The 15,499-nt window shown below is 47.5% G+C and overlaps 1 pseudogene; it reads left to right on the top strand.

The window, feature by feature from the left end:
• Positions 1-4,049: 4,049 nt before the first annotated feature.
• LOC129126905 (uncharacterized) overlaps positions 4,050-15,499 on the top strand; it is a 208,327-nt pseudogene continuing 196,877 nt past the window's right edge.

The following is a 15,499-nucleotide window of genomic DNA, read 5'->3' as shown; positions in this document are numbered from 1 at the left end:
GTCCTGGGTTCCTTGCCAGCCCCTCTCCAGGCTGTTCAAACAGGAGGCTGGGTTAAACCCTTGCCCTGTCCTCAGTTCTGAATCCTCCTGTGCCACTGAACAAGTTTCATACTGTAATAACCGAGCCCTGCTCATCCATTTAGAGGCTCTTTTGGTTGTCAAAGCTTTAACTTGATGCCAGACTTGAACTCTAGGAGATCCTCCTGTTGTCATCAGTTTTCAGCCTCTGCTCCCACGGAAGCTGTGGCTGCACAATTCTGCAGACAATGAGGCTGCTCTCTGGCCACTGGGTTAAACATTTTAGCACAAGAATTCCTTTGGCAAGACCCTGTTTAACGTCCACCTATAATTCAAATTCTTTTTCCCTGTCTGGAAGGCCCAGGCCACTCGCCTCAGTTAATCTTAATTTTAACACTTGAAAATTCTGTGCTTCCCCCTTGTGTCCATCCATCCAGTTTGTTGACTGGCAAGATAGGAGTGTTGTAGGGAGACACCCTTGGCTCCAAAAGCCCTGCCTTTAACAGGGACTCAATACCAGGCTGTGAGCCCTTCCTTCCCCCTCTTGGAACAGGGTATTGCCTGTCCTGGTTGCTTTAATTTGTAGAGGCTCCATATCTAATTTTCTGTATTTCCCTGGGGCTGCCCACACTTCTGGGTTCACTTCAGCATAGGCCTTGTCAGACTTTTGACACAGAGGTACAACAGAACTAGCCTCTGTATCCCTTTTTACAGTATTAAAATCCAGCTCTCAAACTCCTTCCTAGTTAATTACAATCACAGGAAGAAGAAAAAGAAATTTATTTCAAACCTATCCCCCACAGCTTCTAATAGTGGTTGAACAAATCATACCTGCTCATCTTTCCCACTCATTCCCTTAAAAATTAAAATATTCCTTTACTATTTTCCCCTTTAGGTCTAAGATTCAGAGCAGATTGAGAGGCCCCTGTGTCCATCAGAAAATGCCTCCTCTCAATGCAGACCCACCTGAATGTTCTCAAGGGCTCCAGTGTGGAGGGTCCCTGGTGTGATGGGAGCTGTGACAGCCCTGCCAATCCATGTCCATCACGGGCTGGACTTGCTGGTCCTGAGGGTGCTGCTGTCTCTGCTTGCAGTGTCCTTGTGCCCTGCAGCCGGAGCCCTGATTCCTTGCCAGGGGCTGTTTGGGTGGGCTGTGCCCTGCCGAGGAGGGCAATGCCTCTGCCGGGTGCTTGTGGCCGAGCCGTGCCCTGGGTGCTGGGGCCCCCTTGGGCCCTGGGGCTGATCCCTCAGGGGCTGTAGGAGCTCTGCCCTGGCCTTTGCCTTCAGCTTGGCCTTTTGCTGCTCCCTTCTTGCACTCACCTGCTGGGCCTTTGTGCCCAAGTGCTGCAGGGCCTTCTTCTGCCCCTCCTGCAGCCCCCCTCAGTGCCTGTGGGTGCTTGTCTTGCTTTACAAGACAGGCGTCTGCTTGGGAAGGCAGAAAAAGCCTCTCTTGGAATGGAGAATGCAAACCCCCTCCCTCTTAATTTTTAGGATAGTGAAATCAAGGGGCTCTCAGGCAAAGATATGGGATTAGGAATAACGGTTCTTTACTAGTGTGTATAATATAATGATAGTAGTGTGTATCAACAGCTCCGGCAGTGCCAACAAACAGAGCCCGGAGCCGGTCCCGGCCTTTCGGCTGCGGCGCTTTCCCCTTGGGTGCAGTTCCGGGCACGGCCGGCAGGGGCGCCGGTGGCTCCCGCGGGGCGGGGCAGCGCATCCCTTCCATGGGAACCTCTCTTAACGGCAATAGAGCAATCCCTTCATCTAACTCTTTCACTTTTTTACCTTCTGTAGCCTTTCTCCCGTGTTTTGAGAAAGAATTTGGAGAGGGCTGCCTTTTAACTGAGCTCCTAGTGTTTCGATAAGGTGCTTCCTGTAGAGAGAGGGATTTTCCCTGAACAGCCGGAGCTGTGGTTACCAAGGGGACGTAACTCAGAGCAGGAGGGGTCAGGGGAGGATATCCCGCCGAGGCTCGGTCGGAGTGTGGGCAGGGTGTGCTGCCGGAATCGCCAGAGGGGGATCTTCCCGTGGAGGCCGAGCCGGAGCGTGGGCAGCCCCCACATGGCTTCTGGCGGCTGATCCGGCAGCTCCCGGCAGAGAAAAGGCAGGTGGGAGACCCCGGCAGCAGCAGCGGCGCTGCCCAGCGCAGCTGGCACGGGCAGGGCAGCCGGGGATGGGATGGCTGGGACCCGCCCTCGGTGCGGTCGGCGCGGTGACCTCGGCCCACGCGGCAGGACAGAGCAACCCCATCTTCCCCAGCATGGCCGGCAGAGCGGCCGCGGGCCGGGCAGTGGGGCCAGGGCACACAAATTCACCGCCAGCGCCGGGGCAGGTGGAGCTGCCCTGGGCAGTGAGCCCGCACCTGGGATGGAAACCGGGGCAGGCGGAGCTGAGGCGGGCAGCGAGCCGGACCCGGGACAGGCGCCTCGGCCGCCAACGGAGGGGGCAAGAGATGCAGAGGATCCCACTCTCTTTCTGACTTTTCCTCTTGTTCCCCTCCCTTTCATTTCCCCTTTTTATTTTCTTGCTTTTTTCCTCGGGTGTTTCTGATACTTCAAAGATTTTTATTCTCCTAAAATCTCCTGTCTAACATATGGCATATTCTCTTTCTTCTAGATTAAATGGGTTTTTTTTCCAAATAAATCCAGAACCTAACAAATCTAAACTTCTGCTTGGATATTTTGAAATGGTCGACGAGCTAACTCATGACCTCCTAATGCTGTTTTTCTCATCACCTTTTTATTTATCCTTTGGCAAATTAAGCATCTTTCAGTGACTTGCTTTGCTACACCAAAAATCCCAGTGCACCCAAAATTCCTTAAGAAATGATCACACAAAGCTTGAGTACGCCAGTGGGGTTTCTGATGCACGTCTTCTAATCTTTTCCTAGTAAGCACATTTTATTAAGTAATTGTCTTCCATGTAGAAGTTTCTATTTCCCTGATTTATCTTGTTCATTTCCTATCTTGTTTAATTCTTTTTTCTCGGCTTCCCTAAACCTTGGAATTTCCAGTTTTTCCTCGTTTGGAGTGAATATTAAACTAACTCTTTCAGCTCCATTTTCTGCTGCATCCTTAGCTTTGTGATCTGCCCCCAGTTTGCCCAGTTTGCCTCTCCTTTGGCCCGGGCCGGGTTCCCCCCGCCCGCAGCGGCTGGGAGCAGCCGAGAGCCCCGCGCTGCCCATGCCGACCTGGCCCGGCTCCATGGCCGCTCCTGCCGCGGGCTGCGAGGGCTGCGGGAACGGGGCACCGAGGGTGTGGCTGCTGCTGGGGGAGGAGGAGGAGGGAGGGAAGGGCAGGGATGGAGGGGGAGGAGGAGGTGGGTAGAGGGGGGAGGAGGGGGAGAAGGAATGGAAGGGGCGGGATGGAAGAGGAGACGGAGGTGGGGATAAGACAGGGGAGGAGAAGGAGGGGGGATGGAAGAGGAGGAGCGGGAGGAGAAAGAGCAGTGAAGGAGGCGGGGTTAGGGGGGAGGAGGACAGGGAGGTGGAGATAGGACAGAGGAGGAGCGGGAGGAAGAGGAAGAGGAGGGACAAAGGCGGATCAAGGCTGAGCTGCGGGAGCTACGCGGTCTCGATCCCTGCCTGAATTCGCAGCCCCCACCTGTGGGATCATCGCCCCCCCCCCCCCCCCCATTGGCTCCGGTGAGTGGGGAGGGGGAGCCCGGCCCGGATATCCCGGGGGGTCCCTGGGTTGGGTTTTTGGGGGGATGTTTGGAGAATGAAGAAGTGCAAGGCTGAGCGGAAAAGGCCCCTCGGGGGGACATCGGGGGGGTGGCGGTGGCGGCTGCCGGCAGAGGCAGCCTGGAGGAGCAGAGCCCTGTGTCCCCCAGGAGGCCAAAGTGGGGAGGCCAGAGAGGGGGGAGCGGCGCCATTGGCGGGAGCCTCAAGAGCCTGGAGAGGGGCAGGGGGGACTCCTTGGAGCCGCTGCAGCCCAGAGCCGAGAATGAGGGGAGAAGGGAGCCCGGGAGCCCAAAGAGCCCCGGCATCCCGAAATGGGGAGAGCCAAGCGGGGGCAGTGCGTCCCCAGAGACGGCCTGGGGGGATCTCGTTGCCCTTGCCTGTGGCACGGAGGCAAATCCCATGCTGTCCTTGTCCTTCCTCGCCCAGAGCAGGAGCTGAGCATGGAGAGCAGGGAGGACAAATGCCCGCGGCAGAACCTGGTGGCAGAGGCCGTTTTGAGCGGCTCCACGGCACAGGAAGCCAACGGGGAGGAAAAGGCCCGGAGATGCCGCATGAGGAGGGGCTGCAAACGCAGATGGCGGGGATGTGAGGGGGAAAGAGGCAGCCTGGGCCGGGAAGGCGGCCGGAGATGGAGGCAGAGCTCGGAGCTGGTGCTCCATGAGCAGCTCCATGATGGGGAGAAGCCCCACACGTGCGTGGAGTGTGGGAAGAGCTTCAGGTGGAACGCCGACCTGATCAAGCACCAGAGGACCCACACTGGGGAACGGCCCTACGAGTGTGGGGAGTGTGGACAGAGCTTCAGCCAAAGGTCCAACCTGATCCGGCACCAGAGGACCCACACTGGGGAGAGGCCCTATGAGTGCTCCAAGTGTGGGAAGGGGTTTCAGACCAGCTCTGATCTTCTCCTGCACTATCAGAGTCACACAGAGGAGAGGCCCTTCCAATGCCCCGACTGTGGGAAGCGATTCAAGCGCAACTCTGACCTTGTCAAGCACCGGCGCATCCACACTGGGGAGAGGCCCTACGAGTGTGATAAATGCAGGAAGAGGTTTCAGACCAGCTCTGATCTCCTCCGGCACTATCGGATTCACACAGAGGAGAGGCCATTCCGCTGCCCAGACTGTGGGAAGGGATTCCAGCAGAACTCCACCCTCGTCAGGCACCGGCGCATCCACACAGGGGAGAGGCCCTACGAGTGTCCCCAGTGTGGGAAGAGCTTCTCCTGCAGCTCTAACTTGACCCAACACCAACGGAGGCACTGGTAAGGGAAGCCCTGCGAGTGCCCCGAATGCGGGAAGAGCTTCGTGCGCTGCTGCAGCTCCATCCCCCACTGGAGGAGGCACTTTGGGCACAGCCCTGGTCACTCACATTCCCTGTGATCCATGTTGGGGACACTCCTGGCTGCTTCTCTTTTGGTTTGGCCTGAATTTTTTTCTCTTCTCCATGTGTTTCCACTCCAAAATCCAAGAGGGATGGAACAGTCACCTCAAAACCACTCAAATCCCTCTGAAAATAACTGAATTTTAACCCAAAAAGGCTCAATCCTTCCTCAAATTTCTTGTTCCCTCCTCAAAAAACCTCAATCCCATGCTAAACTCTCCATTCCACAGCCACCAGGGTGAGATGGGGTTAGAAGGGGACTGGGAGAAGTGGGATCCCAATTTGGAGCAATGGGATGGGGATTGTCTGGGCCTGGGTGTGTGGGTTGTATTTGATAGCAAATAAAACTTTCAGAGTTACTGATTTCTGTCCCGTTCATTTTCAGTCAGTTCTGTTTGCAGAGTGCCACCTTCTCAGCTGATTCAATTCTTATAAAAGTCCCATTTTTTAAATCATCGAGCCTCTAACAATTAAAAAAACAATATCCAAATAAAACCACGCACCCCCAATAAACCTTTTAAAAATAATTTTAATTGTTTTGGAGTACTTAAGGATGTTATTAAAGTTTAATTGTTTGGTTGAAATGTCTGAGAAATTATAGTGGTGTTTTGGTTTTGTGTTTAGTATATTTGTAATATGAATTGTTTAACTAAGATGTGTAAGATTGCATGGTAGTTTCTTTAGATATTTTTATCTAAAGTACATTAGTCATCGAGTTAAAATTTTCAAAAGGTATTTCTTGATATATAATTTGTTTATTTATATGCATTGGTAATATTATAATAATAGTTATTGTTGGTTTGAGTTGAATCATTGTAAAGAAGAGTTGAGATTTTTATATTTTATTTTTATTATAATTTATTTAATTTCAATTATTATTTCTTTCTTTATAATTTTATTGCAATTTGTTGAGGGGATAGGAAGGAAGTTCAAGGGCAGGAACATTTTTTCCTTGCTGGGAACTGGAATTCCAGACCCTGGGAGTGTGTGCAGGACCCCACAGACTGGGATCAAATATGGGCTGGGATCAAAGATGGGCCGGGATCAAAGATGGGCTGGGATCACCTGGACTGGGATCACATGGATGGGGATCCTGTGGGTCAGAACCCTCCAGACCAGGATAGCCTGGAGTGGGATTAAATATGGACTGGGACTGTATGGACTGGGATCCCAGGTTTCTGGGACCATATGGATCAGGCTGGGACTGTTTTTTAAAGTAAATTATATATATATTTTTAATATATATATTTTTTATATATATATTTATTTAAATATATATGTAAATTATATATATATTTTGTTATATAGTTTTTATTTCTGTCGCTAATTAAGCTTGTTAAAAGGCTGCTTGTGCTAAAGTGCCTGCTTGGATGGGATAACATCCAATGCACCCAGGATGAGGACACCTGTACAGATCTGCCAACTATCAGCACTCCCTGTCTGAAGGCAGAGTGCACCAAGGCCCAAAACCTGGAGGCGATAAAGAGAATGGACTAAAGCCACAGCCAAGGAATCTGCATGTTCTAAAAAGGCAGATCCAGGGCAGAGCCATGCTAAACAGTTCTTGGAAGATGTAAACTGGGTGCATCTTGGCACTCAGGCAGGAGCACCCTGTTACCTTCAGGGATCCCCTGAAATACCTTTCCCCTTACATCAGCCTGGTGCATATTCATAGAGCCTCATGCACAGCAGCTGGGAAGGGTTTAACACTTTACTGGGTATATTAGCGTTCAGAAACACATAATCACCAGAATGATTATATGCAGGTGCTTTTATTGAAGAGCTCTGGGTGTCAGGGGTACCAACCCAAATCTGACTCCAACATGGGTTTGGGATGAACATGTTTTTATATTCTATCGTTATATAACTTTCATGGTAATGATTAAACTTCAATTGTTCTATTGTATACATAGATTTCAGCCAAGCATGGGCTCCTCATGGCCCCCCTCAAACTTCTAACATACTTTCTCACGATTCTTCTTATGATTAAACAATAATTATATTTAATTACTAAACAATCATCACATCTAACAATTGTATCATTTATCATGTTCTGCTTACGCAGGTGCAATTTCACATGATCTGGCAAGCACAAAGCCTAACATTTTCAGAGTCTATTTTTGACATTTTTCCAGGGCCCCACTATCATTCTCCCCCCTTTGAAAGCATTTTCACTTCACTATAGGTGTAAATGTTTTCACTTGATACAGTCCTTTATTTCTCAATTTATTCTTGATGTTCTTCAAGTCCATGGTTGATGTAAACGTTGTCGTGGATGCTGTCATGCACTGGAGAACCAGAAGATGGTGGGCGTGGATCTCGTGTCAGTGCCTTTATTATCTTCTGGTTCCAGGACGTTTTCTTCTGTATCTCTCCTTTTAAGATGCTGTGAACTAACCAAATTGCTAAGAATACAATTAGTAAGATTATCACAGTCTCAATGACAGATTTAATCCGTGAACTCACATTCCACCCTAACCCTTTAAAGATTTTGCCTAGCCAGGTCGTAGTCAAATCTTTTTGCTCTTCTTGGGCTTCATGCTCTCTTTGTTTCAACTGATTGATGTCATATTCTACATCTGCAGTTACATTTGGGATGTGAACGCAGCAATGACCAACCCGTCCCTTTAAAAATCCACATCCTCCATGCTCTTTCAGGAGTAACAAATCTAAGGCTAATCGATTTTGTAAAGTCATTTTTGTGGTGGCTTGTAATTCTACGTTTAATTCTTTAAATCCTTCCCGGGTGACTCTTGCCAGTCTATCTACCTGACCTGTAAGTTTGTACAGCATCTCCCTACTCTGAGAGTTTGCTGTAGGACCAAGCAAAGACTCTCGGGCCCACCCAAATTTCACTCCACTAGAGGGTTCTTGGCAAGTGTCATCTGGATTTTCATTGTCTAGAACTTCTCGTCTTGCTCTTATCTGCACAAGTTCATGTTTTCCGTTAAATGGGGACTTTTTCCAAATTGGAGATGAGGTTGGGAGGCCTAAAGTAATTTCCTTTACTTTCCCCTCTACAGGCAGATGTGTTGTCCAGGTGCCATCGCTTGCTGCCCATACAAATTGTCCTGGACCTCGGACTGTATTCCTGGTACATCCTACAACTGCTTTATAATTCACTCTGCCTTGTTTATGTTTGATCCCTCTGCAAGCACAGCCGGTTTGTAGGGCTATTGCCAGGGGTGGCATCTGCTTTATCTCTGCATCATCTGAAGTGCAGTCATAAGTTTTATTACATGCCCACCAACTTACTTGGTCTGCCCTCGTTCTGCTACTGGTGGCAGTGTTTGTTACTGCTGGATCTGTTTCATTCTCGGAGCCTTCCCACTTAATGCACCAAGGGGTGTTTGCCATATATTGGAATCTTTGAAGGATACTCACAGACCACGCACTGTCCCAAGGCTCTGTCTGATCTTTCTGATCCTTGGCCTCACACTTCCATACCAGAGTGGTTTCTGTAACATTTTCTATAATCTTTTTATAGTGTGGCAAATAGCATTGCCATTGTGTGATGCCTCCTGATTCTCCCATAGGGGTTCCTAGTGTGCCAGCACTTAGAATACAGTCTTTCTGGCCCATGGGTCTCATCCATGTTCCTATTTTCTCCCAAGTTTCCTTGATTACTTGCCTCGATTCGGGTACCTGTTTGCATGCAATTGTTTTGTTCTTTTGTATTTCAGGTAGTTTTGCTGTTATGATTCCCCAATTTACTGGATCTCCTGCTGCCCTTTGGTATTGGTATACAGGCAGTTATTCTACAGGTGTTTTGCATTTTGGCAAAGTCTTTGACTAATCCAATCATTACATTCTCAGCCCAAACTGCATTAGAAACCTTTATCACCTGTGTTTCTGCTTGTACCTCTCTCTTCATTCTAGAATGAAGAGTGGTTAGTTGATCTTTTTGCATTCCACATCCCAAAGACATTAATGACCATAACATTGGCACAATTACTGATAGCATTCTCAAAGTGATTAAACACATCTTATCTGCAGCCTTGTTGGTTCCACAGTTTACACAGTCCGTGATCCAGGATGGATTTTCTTCACTCGGGTGTAGTGAATCCAGGGGTCCACGCCGGCTACTTTGGCTGCTGTAAAGGTGGTCAGCAGTACCTGGTGGGGCCCACTCCACTTTTCTTTCAGCGGTTCTTCGTTCCAGTTCTTGATGTACACCTCGTCTCCTGGATGTATGTTATGAACTGGGTTCTCGAGAGTCAGCGGTCTATTCCACACGAGGATGCTCCGGAGCCGAGCTAAAGTTTTCCCGAGAGACAGAACATAATTATACACTTCCTGCTTTCCTGTGACGTGCACATTAGGGTTAGGCTCAGGAGATTCATATGGTTTCCCATGCAATATCTCATAAGGGCTGACTGACATCCCACTCCTAGGCTTTATCCCAATCCTCAACAGTGCTATTGGCAAAGCCTGGGGCCACTGCAATTTGGCTTCTTGGCATATTTTACTGATTTGCCTCTTTAGTGTCTGATTCATCCTCTCTACCTGTCCACTTGACTGGGGTTTCCACGGTGTGTGGAGGTCCCAAGTTATCCCCAGCAATCTACTTACCTCTCTTACTACTGTAGCTATGAAATGGGGCCCCCTATCTGATGATACCCTAGGGGTACCCCGAACCTGGGAATAATCTCCTGTAGTAACCACTTTAGTGTTTCCTTTGCTTGGTTGGTGCAACAGGGAAGGGCTTCTGGCCACCCAGAGAATGTGTCAACCCCCACTAACAGGTATTTGTATCCTCGAGTTCTTGGCAAGTCTACAAAATCTACCTGCCAATAGTCTCCTGGCTCTATTCCTATCCGAATTCTTCCTAGCTGTGCCTGTCGTCTAGCCACTGGGTTGTTTTTCAAGCAGATATCACATTTTGACATTACTGATTTTGCCATTGTTAACATCCGCACCGAAATTAAACTCTGCTTTAGCAATTTTACCAATGCCTCTGCACCCCAATGACATTCGTTATGTTTAATTTGTAGAACTTCTCTCATTATCAAGGGGGTACCACTATCTGTCCTTGTGCAGTCACATACCATCCCTCTGAATTCTTTTGTGCATTTAGCAAACGTGCCAGTCTCTCATCTTCTACTGAATATTTTGGTTCTGGAGGCAAATTGAATTGGGATACATTAAGCTTTAAAGGTATCAATGCCATTGTTGTTTGCACCTCTCGAGCAACCTGTCGGGCTGCCCAGTCTGCCTTTCGAATTCCCTCACAGATTTTGGAGTTTCCTGATTGCTGTGCTTTACAGTGTATGATTGCCACTTGTTCAGGTTTTTGTACAGCCTTTATCAATTGCAGGACTGCATTCTGATGTTTAATGTGCATACCCTGAGAAGGACAATAGTCCTCTTTCTTTCCACAGTGCTCCGTGTACATGCACCACTCCAAAAGCATATTTTGAGTCAGTCCAGATATTTACCTTTTTCCCTTCACTTAATTCTAGTGCCCTGGTTAAAGCAACCAGTTCTGCCTTCTGGGCAGATGTATTTGGTGGTAATGCCTTTGCCTCCACTGCTGTACTGACTGTTGTTACCGCATACCCAGCGTATCTGGTTCCGTTTTCCACGAAGCTGCTCCCATCTGTAAACAGCTCCCACTCTGGCTGCTCTAGTGGGACGTCTTTCAGGTCTTCTCTTGCTGAGTAGGTGTATTCTATTACCTCCACACAGTCATGCTCTAATGGGCCTTCTTCAGTTGTGGTACCTAGGAACAAAGCTGGATTCAAAAGGTTAGTTGTTTTTAATGTGACATCATCCTGCTCAGTCAGGACTACCTGGAATTTCATCATCCTGCTTGGCGATAGCCAATGGCCCCCTTCTGCTCTAAGACAGTGGTTACCATGTGTGGTACATTGACATCTATGTGCCTTCCCATTGTGAGCTTCCTGGCTTCTTGTATCAGCATCACAGTGGCTGCGACTGCCTGCAGACATGGAGGCCACTCGGCACTTATGCTGTCAAGTTGTTTGGAAAAGTAGCCCAGCGGCCTTTTCCAGCTTCCCAGACCTTGGGTCAGGACTCCTAGTGCTAGGCGCAGCCTTTCATGGACAAACAGCTGAAAATCTTTAGACAGATCAGGTAAGCCTAATGCTGGAGCAGTTGTCAGTGCTTCCTTTAATTTTAGGAAGGCTTCTTTCTGTGGCTTGCCCCAGGTGAATGGCTGCATCTTCTGAGCTTCACACAGGGGTTTCACAATCAGTCCATAGTCCATGATCCACAGGCGACACCATCCTGCCATCCCGAGGAAGACTCGCAGCTCATGTAGATTCTGGGGCTCTGGAATAGCACAAATAGCTTGGATACGGTTAGTGCCTAGTTTTCATTGCCCTTGTGAAATTTCACATCCCAGGTAGATCACAGTCTGTTGGGCAATTTGTGCCTTTCCTCTGGGTACTTTATAACCTCCCATTCCCAGGGAATTTAAAATCTCAATGGTTACCTTTATACAGGTTGCTTTTCTTCTGTAGCTATTAGTATATCATCAACATACTGCAACAACAGGTATTGGTCTCTTGGTACTTGCCCACTCTCAGTCCAAATCTCCAGCTCCTTTGCCAGTTGGTTTCCAAATAGGGTTGGCAAGTTCTTATATCGTGTCCAGGTGAGCTGGGTCTTTCTCCCGTTCCCTGGGTTTTCCCACTCACAGGCAAACAGTTTCCTACTTTCTTTGTCAAGGGGGGATGCAGAAAAAGGCATCTTTTAAATCAATTTCAGTAAACCACTTGTATATCTCTTTTATGGATGTTAGCAATGTGTAAGGATTTGTTACCAATGAATAAATGTCCTTTGTGATTTTATTTATTGCTCTCAAATCCTGCACTAATCTATATTCACCATTTGGCTTCTTTATTGGAAATATTGGTGTATTAAATTCTGATTCACATTCTTCTAAAATTTGGTATTTCAAGAATTTCTCAATAATCTTTACTTATTCCTTGCCATGCTTCTGGTTTTATGGAATAGTGTTTGACTTGTAGAGCCCTCGCCCCTTCTTTTAACTCTACATGCACAGGTTGTGCCAATTTAGATTTCCCTGGTATATCTGTCTCCCATACAGAGGGAATCACTGCATCTCCTACCTCCCTAGGGATAGAGGGAACAGGTTTTTCTTTGATCATTAAAATCTGTCCCATCTTTGATTCAGGTATTTTCATTATAAGCTCCCCATTTTCAAAGGTTATTACCGCATCAAGTTTTGCTAGCAAATCTCTCCCTAAAAGCGGAATTGGACACTCAGGTACGTATAGGAATTTGTGTGTTATAATTTTGTTCCCAAAACACAAATCTCGGGGTTGCAAGAATGGCCGTTTTTCCTCTTTCCCTGTAGCGCCGACTATTGTTGTTTGCTTGTCCCCAATTTGTCCTTGCAAATCATTCAATACCGAGTAAGTAGCTCCTGTATCTATTAGAAATTTGACCTCTTTATGTCCTAATTGTTTATTTATAACAGGTTCCTTAACTTGTTCTACTGGCTCTGTGTCTAGTCAGCTGGTATACTCCCCCAAAACCATCCCCTTGGTAACCTGCTGGCACTGATTGCCCTGGTGAAACTGGTTGTTCAAGTCTGGACATTGTCTCTTCCTGCTGAACTTCATATAGTTTAGACCAATTTATAGTTTTGGGCACAGCATTCTGAACTCCTAATTGGATCCACTCTTGATATTTCCGTAGTCTCCCGATATCGCAAAATAAATTAGGGTCCCAATTTGGATCCTCAGTTGGGAAATTCTCATCTAAATTCCCTGTTACGAGTCCATTTCTGATGTCCTCTCTTGCCCTTTCTTTGTCTGCCTTAAGTACCATCTCTTTCTCAGTTGAATCCATCAAAGTATCTAATATTAATATATTAGATATATTAATATACTATATATAGATATATATTAGATATATTATTATACTATATATAATTATATATATAATATATTAAGATACATATTATTGTATGTCATCCCAGTCAGGATTTTGAGGTTTTTATAACCATTTTTACTACTCATGCCATTTTATCAGGATTTTCTCTATGAATTCTGGCTGATTGTTTCCAAATAACTAAATCTGCAGGAGAGAAAGGCACTTTTATAAATACTGGCCCTTCCACTCCTACACTTTGTCGCAAGGGGGCAATTACAGTTCGTTTTTGTCTGCCTATGTCTTTTCTATCCATAACTGGGGCAAGGTTAGACCGACTCCTGGTTCTGTGGGCTACCCCATCGTTGATTCTCTCTCTGTCCTTCTAACCACAATTAGGTTTTGCTCATCTTCCGAGGAAGAGGGATCAGGTGATGATGGGAGAGGAGAATAAAGAGGGAAGGGTGTACTAGACGAGACCGGTTCAGGACTAGGTGGGGTAGGAGCAGGCAGTGGGATAGGGACAGATGGAACAGGTGGGGTAGGGTTAGGTTCTCTTGTTCCTATTGGAGCTACCTGTAAATCAATATCTGTATAATTTTCCCTACTCAGGCTTTCTTTCAACGCCAAGTGTTCCAAACAATGTTCCTCACAAACCCCACACTTACTGCTTGCAGTTGTTTTAACCATCATTAATCCACATTCATCCTGCCATTCTGGCTTTGCCCGTAAATAGAAAAACAAATCAACATACGGAACCTCATCCCATTTTCCTTCTTGTTTACAAAAACGACATTAACTGCGAAATAGTGTTATATTGCAGAGTCCCGTATTTTGGCCATTTTTCACCATATTCCAAGGCATATCCTGGCCACCATGTATTACAATAATCAATCAACTTAGCTTTACGTAATTCTTCCCCAAAATTACCCTGTTTCCAATGTGCTAGTAAGCACCCCAAAGGAGAACTTTGCGGGATAGAGGTGTTGCCGCCCAAAATCCCTTTCAGTTTCTCCATTCCAAATATACCACAAATTGCCGAACCCGCAACGCTCTCGCGATTGTCTTATGGAACGGCGCCTGGGCTTGTACCAGCAGGAATTCCTTTAGCCCAACCAAGCGTAGCTTTCGCTGCGTCTCATTGGCAGGCACCCAAACCAAAGTAAAAAGCACCTTACCTTTCTCCCGGGGACGTGGCGAGCGGCAGAAGCGGTCGCGGCCGATCGAGCTCCCCGAGAATCCCTCGGTGCCGGCTGGAGCGCGGTCGAGTCGCGAAACTCGCTCAGCAGCACCCGCAGGGTCCCATCCGGGGTCGCCAAAATGTTAGCGTTCAGAAACACATAATCACAGAAGCGATTATATGCGGTGCTTTTTATTCAAGAGCTCTGGGAATCGGGGTAGTTTCCACCCAAATCTGATTCCGACCACACATTCGAGGTGAACGTGTTTTATCCTCTATCATTACATAACTTTCATGTTAATTATTAAACTTATATTCTTCTATTGTATGCACAGATTTAAGCTAAACATAGCCCCCTTTAAATTTCCAACAGAGTTTCTCACGATTCTTCTTATGGTTATATAATAATTCTATTTAATTACTAAACAATCACCACATCTAACAATTATATCTTTTATCATACTGCTTAGGCAGGTGCAGTGACCTGAGAAAACACAAAGCCCAATATTTTCAAAGACTATTTTTAACATTTTCCAGGGATCCACTATCACTTTTATTTCTTGTGGGAAAAAACCCTCCATCTCAAGCAGGCACTCATGGCCAAAACTGGGCAACTGCCTGTGGAATGCCTTATATCCAAGGATAGCTCCCAGACAAAAGCTGCCAGCACTGACAAGTCTGGCTGGCCTTGACTTCCTGAGGGCTGGCCCTCATCTGCCTCTGAAACACCGGGGCTGGGTGCTTTCCTTCCTTTTGAAAAGAACTCTTCTTCCTGTCCAGGCACCCACAGCCAAAACTGAGATTGCACCTCCAAAATGCCCAATGTCCAAGGAAGCCCCTAGACAAAAGATGCCAGGAGAGACAGGGCTGGCTGGCTTGGCCTGAGGGTGGCCACCTCTCATCTTCTTCCTAAACACTTGGACTTTGTGCTTTACTTTCCTATGGGCAAAACCACCCATCCTGACCATGGCCAAAACTGGATTCCACCTCCAAAACTCCGTACATCCAAGGATTGCTCCCAGGTGAAAGCTGCCAGGACAGACAGGTCTGGCTGCCCTTGGCCTCCTGGGGGTGCCTCTCCCCTGCTGTCCAAACACTGGGGCTGGGTGCTTTCCTTCCTATGGAAAAGAACCGTCCTTCTTATCCATGCAGAAACGGCCGAAATTGGGGTTCCACCTCCCAAATTCCTGATATCCAAGGGTTGCTTTCAGACAAAAGCTGCCAGGACAGAGAGGTCTGGCTGGCCTTGGCCTCTGATGGCCGCCTTTCATCTGCCCCTGAGACACCACCGGTGTTCTGTGCTTTCCTTCCTATGGAAAAGAACCATCCTTCTCCTCCGGGTGTCCATGTCTGAAATTGGGATTCCACCTCTG

Source organism: Agelaius phoeniceus, chromosome 15, assembly GCF_051311805.1.
Source record: "Agelaius phoeniceus isolate bAgePho1 chromosome 15, bAgePho1.hap1, whole genome shotgun sequence".
In the NCBI taxonomy this organism is placed as follows: Eukaryota; Metazoa; Chordata; class Aves; order Passeriformes; family Icteridae; genus Agelaius; species Agelaius phoeniceus.
The sequence above is the reverse complement of the archived record's forward strand: the minus strand, read 5'-3'. Positions and strand labels throughout refer to the sequence as shown.